General features: G+C 37.9%; 1 long non-coding RNA gene across 1 annotated transcript; it reads right to left on the bottom strand.

The window, feature by feature from the left end:
- Positions 1-995: 995 nt before the first annotated feature.
- LOC122018672 lies at positions 996-7,501 on the bottom strand. The gene is made up of 3 exons (XR_006121858.1): positions 7,451-7,501; positions 5,787-5,873; positions 996-1,039 (listed from the first exon to the last, which is right to left on the bottom strand). It is a non-coding gene; the product is annotated as an uncharacterized LOC122018672 (long non-coding RNA).
- Positions 7,502-7,733: the final 232 nt, after the last annotated feature.

Here is a 7,733-nt window from a genome sequence, read left to right as displayed (position 1 = left end):
CGTTGTTGTTTATATGCCCAAAATTTGGCTACGAAGGATACGACAACGTTTTAAAACTGTTGTGGTAGATAATTTCAACAACAGAAATAAATCGTTGTGGTAGATACGTTTTACAACAGATATAAACTGTTGTGGTAGATAATATTTGACATGTTTTGTTTTTTTAACAACAGTTTTAATATATTTTACAACGGATAAAACCGTTGTCTTTTATCACTTTTTACAAAAAAAATTCGTTGTGGTTTACCTAGTTTTTATAACATTTTTAACTGTTGTCTTTAATGTTCATTAATACCAAACAACCAAACTTATTTTACTATAAGCAAACCACCAATACAAAACTAAATATTTACTACATTAAATCCAAAATAAACATCCATATATAATTCATCTTGTAGCCACATATACAAAAATATACAAAATGAGTTGTTACTCATCAAAATACACATGTTTTCCATTACTCTCCATATATACACTAAATCACATGTTTTCCATTTGCTGTTCTCCATATGGCTGGCTTTTAGTTTACAAAATAGCAAGGCAAGCTACATCTAACAAAGCTCACTTCTTGCATAAAAAAAACTCAAGCCGCCTCACAAATTGGCAGACCTGCAAGAGAAAAGTTTTAACAAAACTTATCAAATTCCAGAAATCCAAAAGGAGAATGTAATTAACCAAATGAAGGAAACAAAAACAAAAACAATAACTAAATGAAGGCAAAAACAAACCAAATGAAGGAAACAAAAAGAGGTGTTTATTAGAAAATAATAGTACATGGAATCTACTAGGAGCAGTGATACCTATCTTAGCATAGTTTACTAAATAATTAGCACTACATGCAGCTAACATTATTTAAGTGAACTATCATGCAAGATCAATAGACTCCATGCAAAGTGCATTACATCCATTAACATCTTGAAACAAAATATTCATGTAATTTTCTGTGTCATTTTCCAAACTACATTACCTTTGAGACTTGGTAGGCACAATATGCTTTTCCATTTTGCAAGTAACAAGTTGCCAGGAGCTGCAAATTGATCTGCAATAAACAGACCCATCACAAAAGCATAAGTGAAAGTAAAAAACATGGGTTCAAAGCCTATCCAATTAAAACTTGAACCAAAAGAATTGGATCATCATGATGAGTTATGGTAGGGTAAAATAGATTTCCAAATGCAACTGCAACTGCATGTGCAGTATATAGAGCAAAACAAGAAAATCTAACTGGAAAAATAGCTGTAATGCACATGCAATTCATGGGTAATTTACACTGCTCGTCCAAGCAAAAGTATATAGAGCAAACTATTAAGAAATCATACTTTGTATATCGATATACTATGGATCATACACGAAATGCCTTTACAAGCTCTTCATTTCATTATTCTCAAGGAATCACTAACATGCATATAGATTAACATAGTTGTGCTTGATGAAGCATCATAATTGTCATTCGCGATTGTAAAAAGTAAAAATACTAAATTATAGGAGGAAAAACAAGATGAAGTCATGGCATATAGACGAAAACCATAAGGAGAGTACAAACAAAAAATTTGTAGAGCAACTCATAGGATACAACAGTGTTGGAACCCCAAAGTGTTTTGATGTGATCAAACAAGCTAAGTTAGGTCCTGCGTTTGTTTAACCCTTGTATCTAAGTGTGCAGGAGTTTAGGAACACAGGAAGTCAAGCGGAAGATGTGACTAGCGAGAAGGACGGCACGGGAGAGAGCCGACGGGCTCGGTGCGTCCGAGGGACGAGGTGTCCGCGGAAGAGTACACCGGTGGACGAGAAGAGCGTGCGCGATGCTCGAGGGACGAGAAACCGGGAAGGAAGGCTGCTCGAGGAGAAGGACGGAACATGGGTTCGGGTGAGCCCTATTCCGGAAGGCCGAGATCACCCAAACTAGCGGAGCCGGAGCGAACAGACCCGGACAAAGACGAGCCGAACTGAGACGAGCTGAACCGGAGCAGAGAGCCTGGACCAGAGTCAACTTTGTTGACTTGACAGGTCCGGGCTCCCGGATCAATTCCGGGCGCCCGGAACCATTCCGGGCGCCCGGGGGTTCATATTTTGACCAGATCGAAGCTGATCACGAGCTGACCGTTGGGGGATAAAATTTATCCCCCCGGGGGCGCCCGGAACCCCTTCCAGGTGCCCGGACCAGTACTATAAATAAAGTACTGATCCGTACATTCAAAAGCAACGAACTTGTAATCAATTCCTTCTGTGCTTTCAATTCTGTTCTGTTCATTTGTGCTGTCAACGTTGTAAAGAGGCTACTCTGCCCATAGGAGAATCAGATAGTGCGCTTACATTCCTTGGATTAGCAATCCCCTGATTGCAAACCAAGTAAAACTCTGGTGTCTGCTTTTCTTTACTTAGTCTCTTTTATTTATTTATTACAAGTGTTCATTATATAGTTGAAATCCGAGAAAGGTTCGAGTTTTATTTTGTAGGGCAATTCACCCCTCCCCTCTTGCCTGCCTGCAAAGGGACTTACAAGTGGTATCAGAGCGAGGTGCTTCAGGAGGACTAACCGCCGATCGAAGCAACAAAGATGGCCGGACCAAGCATTGTTCCACCAAAATTCGAGGGGAACTTCGCAGACTGGAAGCGTCGTATGGAGGTATTCCTAAAAACAGATTTTGAAATTCGGTTTATTATGAAATATGGTTTTGTAGCTCCAATAGATAAAGATGGAAAAGAAAAAGAAGAGAGCGATTGGACAAAGAAGGAGCAGAATGAGTCGGTAGCAAACAGCCGTGCGGAACATCACCTGCTGAGCGTGTTACCGCCTCAAGAGGTCAACCGCATCGGAAACTATTTATCTGCTAAAGAACTTTGGGAGAAGTTCCACGAAGGCACGTCCGAAGCAAAGCTCGCTAGAAGGGACATCCTCCGCAACAAACTGATGAATATCCGTCTGGAGAAAGGTGAGAAAGTAGCCGGTCTACATGCAAAGGTAAAAGAACTAGTTACTGGTCTCGAAAACCTTGGTGAAACGGTAACAAACCGGGACACTATATGCTACGCGCTCAACGCGTTTCCAAGAACTCCGGAGTGGACATCAATCGTCGATGCTTACTACATCTCAAAAGATCTGGAGGTAAGTACTTTAGAAGAGTTGTTTTCTACCCTTGAATTACACGAAACTAGATATGCAGAGATATCAAAGGACACAACCCAGACTATGGCGCTGAATGCAACCAACAAGGATGAACCTGAGTCAGACTCCGAAGACGATCAAGAAGCGTACATGGTAAGAAACTTTAAAAAGTTTTTTAGATCTAATAAATTTAAAATGCAGAATAAAAAGAATCAAAAAGGTAGAAGAAAGGTACGGTGCTATCAGTGTCAGAAGGAGGGACACCTAATGGAAGACTGCCCAGAACTCAAGAAGGTCAAAATGAAGACACCCAAGAAATACAACCTAAAAGTAACTTGGGATGACACTTCTTCATCTGAATCAGAAGCTCAAGAATATGCGGGGATTGCACTGATGACAAGCTACGAAGGACAAAGTACATCAGAACCCAGCATCGATGAAGGGGGAGCGACCTCAGATGGAAGTAGCGAAGCAGGGGGAGATTCAGGCTTCAAGTCTGATATGGTAAGTGAGGTATGCCTCTTACCCCCTGATGAACTTTACTTTGGTATCAAAGCTATGACTAAATCCATGTATAAATTAGAAAATAAAAATGCCAAATTAGAAAATGAAGATTTTGAAACAAAGAGAATCTTGGCAAAATCATGTCTTATAGAGGATTTTGAAAAATTGAAAATTGAAAATGAAAAACTAAAAGAAGAAATAGAAAGATTGAAAAAATCTAATGGTTCAAATCTTTCTACTTTTAGATATTATAGAGGTTTAAATTGATATTATAGATTTCATCAAAGTCAAATAAGGAATATATCAAAAATCTATATACCTAGGAAATACTTGGTTAATCCTGTAGGTAGGAACCTCTATTGGGTTCCAAAAACCTATTTAATCTAAAATTAAAATTAGACTTAGCATTTTCAGCAAGGAAATTATACAACTAATTTCTTTATGAGGCTTTGTCTAAGGAAGTGGTTGTTGCTCCAATAACCAAGAAGGCCTAGTGCCTCGCCATGACCTGGAAGCCAAGTATCGAAATGAAAAGTTTAATTGACTAACTGAAAAAGCATTAATTCAAATTACTTAATGCTTCAAAAGAGTTATTCAATTTGTGTTAGAAAATATTTTTAACTTAACTTAGAAATTCCTTTTTAAATTTTTTTTTTTTAATTTAGCAGAATTTTTTCTGTTTTTAACCCGGAGCTTCATTTTTAACTAAAAATTTTTGTTAACACTTATGACTGTTTTATCTGAAAATGTCTTACTTAATTATTTTTCTTTCGAAAGAAAAATTCTGAAGTGTGTCTTTAAATTGAATGTTACTTAGACATTATTAAATATTTTACACTTAACGTTTTTGTTTGAATTTACCTTAGACTTGTTTATTACCCTAATTTTTATGTGATCAAAGGGGGAGAAGTATGTTAAGTCTAGGGGGAGGTACTATAATTTTTCAATTGAAAAATATTTGGACTTATTGGAATATAAATCGTTTTTTGCATACGGTTACCCTAACTTAACTTGGGTTGCTCACATCAAAAAGGGGGAGATTGTTGGAACCCCAAGGTGTTTTGATGTGATCAAACAAGCTAAGTTAGATCCTGCATTTGTTTAACCCTTGTGTCTAAGTGTGCAGGAGCTTAGGAACACAGGAAGTCGAGTGGAAGACGTGGCTAGCGAGAAGGACGGCACGGGAGAGAGCCGACGGGCTCGGTGCGTCCGAGGGACGAGGTGTCCGCGGAAGAGTACACCGGTGGACGAGAAGAGCGTGCGCGACGCTCGAGGGACGAGAAACCGGGTAGGAAGGCTGCTCGAGGAGAAGGACGGAACATGGGTTCGGGTGAGCCCTATTCCGGAAGGCCGAGATCACCCAAACTAGCGGAGCCGGAGCGAACAGACCCGGACCAAGACGAACCGAACTGAGACGAGCTGAACCGGAGCAGAGAGCCTGGACCAGAGTCAACTTTGTTGACTTGACAGGTCCGGGCGCCCGGGGGTTCATATTTTGACCAGATCGAAGCTGATCGCGAGTTGACCGTTGGGGGATAAAATTTATCCCCCTGGGGGCGCCCGGAACCCCTTCTAGGCGCCCGAACCAGTACTATAAATAAAGTACTGATCTGTACATTCAAAAGCAATGAACTTGTAATCAATTCCTTCTGTTCTTTTCATTTGTGCTGTCAATGTTGTAAAGAGGCTACTCCGCCCAGAGGAGAATCAGATAGTGCGCTTACATTCCTTGGATTAGCAATCCCCTGATTGCAAACCAAGTAAAACTCTGGTGTCTGCTTTTCTTTACTTAGTCTCTTTTATTTATTTATTACAAGTGTTCATTATATAGTTGAAATCCGAGAAAGGTTCGAGTTTTATTTTGTAGGACAATTCACCCCTCCCCTCTTGCCGGCCTGTAAAGGGACCTACAAGCAGGTCATCATCTAACAATTCACAAAGAGATAACTTCCACATTGTCAGTCCTTGCACAATTCGGAAACAACTAAATAAGCTACTCACACAACCCAGCTATATTAATTTTGGACCACAAAGAGAGGCAATAAATAAGGGAAATGTCAACTAATTATTCTCATGGTAGAAATGCAGAATTATTGGCAGTAAGGAATCAAAATCAATAAGTCATGGAGTCACAAATAAAGTGTTCAACCATCTTTTGAAGTCTAGTAATTTATACCTAGTAATGAATATAGTCTAGTACGCAATCCGCCCATTCGGATCGCACTTCGTCAATTTCTTCGTTGGAGTAAATTATTTTCTTGAACTGTTAACAAACCTAGGTTAATTTAGTAAAAAAAATCAGTAATGAAGAAACTAAGTCAAATAAAAGAAATTATTTAAGAAAATTAAGAATATGTCAAATATTACCATTGAGCTAAGTGAATCCATCTCGCCGGTAGCATTTCCTTCAATAATTTCTCTCATAAATTTCATCACATAAAATCCACATTGTTTAGCATCAGGTTGTCAAGGACCCTATGTTAATAAAAAATTATCAACAAATAATGCACAATTAAATAGTTTTAAATTAATCACAAGTAAACATATGTGTGTATATAAAATATATAAACCTTTACAACTTCCCACATAGACTTCTTTTTCCCTTTCCTTTGCTTGTTCGAATTGAACAATTTCAAGCTCCTTTGTACAACAAGAGTTGACAAATGAGTAATAAATTAAACTAAATGCTTAATTAAAAAACAAATATGTACTCACATATCCACTACATATTTCCAGTCCTCATAACGATTGCGATGATTAAGTGAATCGAACAAATAAACCATCTCCACATAAGGGTCGATGGCAGTCAAAATCCAATGACAACTATTCACAAAACAGATAGTCAATACATAAATTCAACAGAATTGTTGAAATAAATCTATTAAAAATGAAATTGTAATATTTATTTACCCAACATTATGAGGTGCCAAAACTAACTGATTTTTTGTTGCACCACTCAGCCTATCAGCCAACACACTTGCCTAGTTATTCAAGTATTCAATCTTTTCATTTTTGTCAAGTTTGGATACATATGGCATTACTGGAAGTGTTTGTGGATCCACAAATCTGAACTTATCGACCTTGTTTTCTTTTTTCATCTTTTTGAAGAGAAATCTTCCATTCAAGCAAAAAAATGTTAGCCTGTTAATACAAATAAAATGAAAAAAATGAGTGATGTGAAAACTTACCACATGTAAGCAACCAGACAATTAGCAGATATTGGCTCCAACTCATAAATAGGTGTGATGTCTTCAATGTTCACTAGCAGTTCGTACTCATGGTCAAAGAAATCATGATAAAAAACAATTGATATAGTTTTTTCGGGGCTGTCCAAAACACGCATAGAGTAACAATACAATAAATGTAATGACCGTGGCACATTTGATGGCAAGACAGGATTACTTCTTTTTGCAACACTTTTCTTCCTTTGAGGCTTCTACAAATTGCAAATGTAAATATGTTAGTAGAAAGTTTTATCTCTTATGTTCAGCATCTTTCTGAACAACCCTTTAATTGGGTTTCAATTACCATCAATGTTCTTGTTCATGCATGTAACCTGAATGTACAGATTACATGTGTGTGCTAGATCTTATATATCTTGTATTACTAAATTGTATCCAACAAATACGTACAACCTTCAATCAAAATCTAAGAAGGTTTGGTTGGAAAAATCCAGCTAAACAACTATGCTAAGCAAATGAGAAAAAAAAATCAGAAAACCATACACTGACCAAATCAGAAGCTGGAAATTTGTGGTTGCTGAAACGATTCCTCAAAAATTCCCAATGAAGAATTAAATTTGTACTCACAGTGTGGTGGCCGAATGAGTCAGAAATTTACCTCATTTTTCATCACTACCCAACGTGCAGGCCAAGCAACATGGGTCCCAATTGCGCCACCAATGGTGTCACATTCATTTGGAATGGGAAAGGGCAACCTTGCTGAATTCTCCACAACCTCATCAATCGAGACGCGCATGCAATTCATGGATAACGGGACACCATGAAGTAATTTTCCATCCCCATTGACATGAATAACTGTACCATAAGCCACAATATTGGACTTTGATTCCAGTGACATTGCAACTGGCATACCCTAGAAGACAATCAATCATGCCACACAT

This window comes from Zingiber officinale, chromosome 9A (assembly GCF_018446385.1).
Source record: "Zingiber officinale cultivar Zhangliang chromosome 9A, Zo_v1.1, whole genome shotgun sequence".
In the NCBI taxonomy this organism is placed as follows: domain Eukaryota; kingdom Viridiplantae; phylum Streptophyta; class Magnoliopsida; order Zingiberales; family Zingiberaceae; genus Zingiber; species Zingiber officinale.
This window is presented reverse-complemented; position numbering and strand designations above follow the sequence as displayed.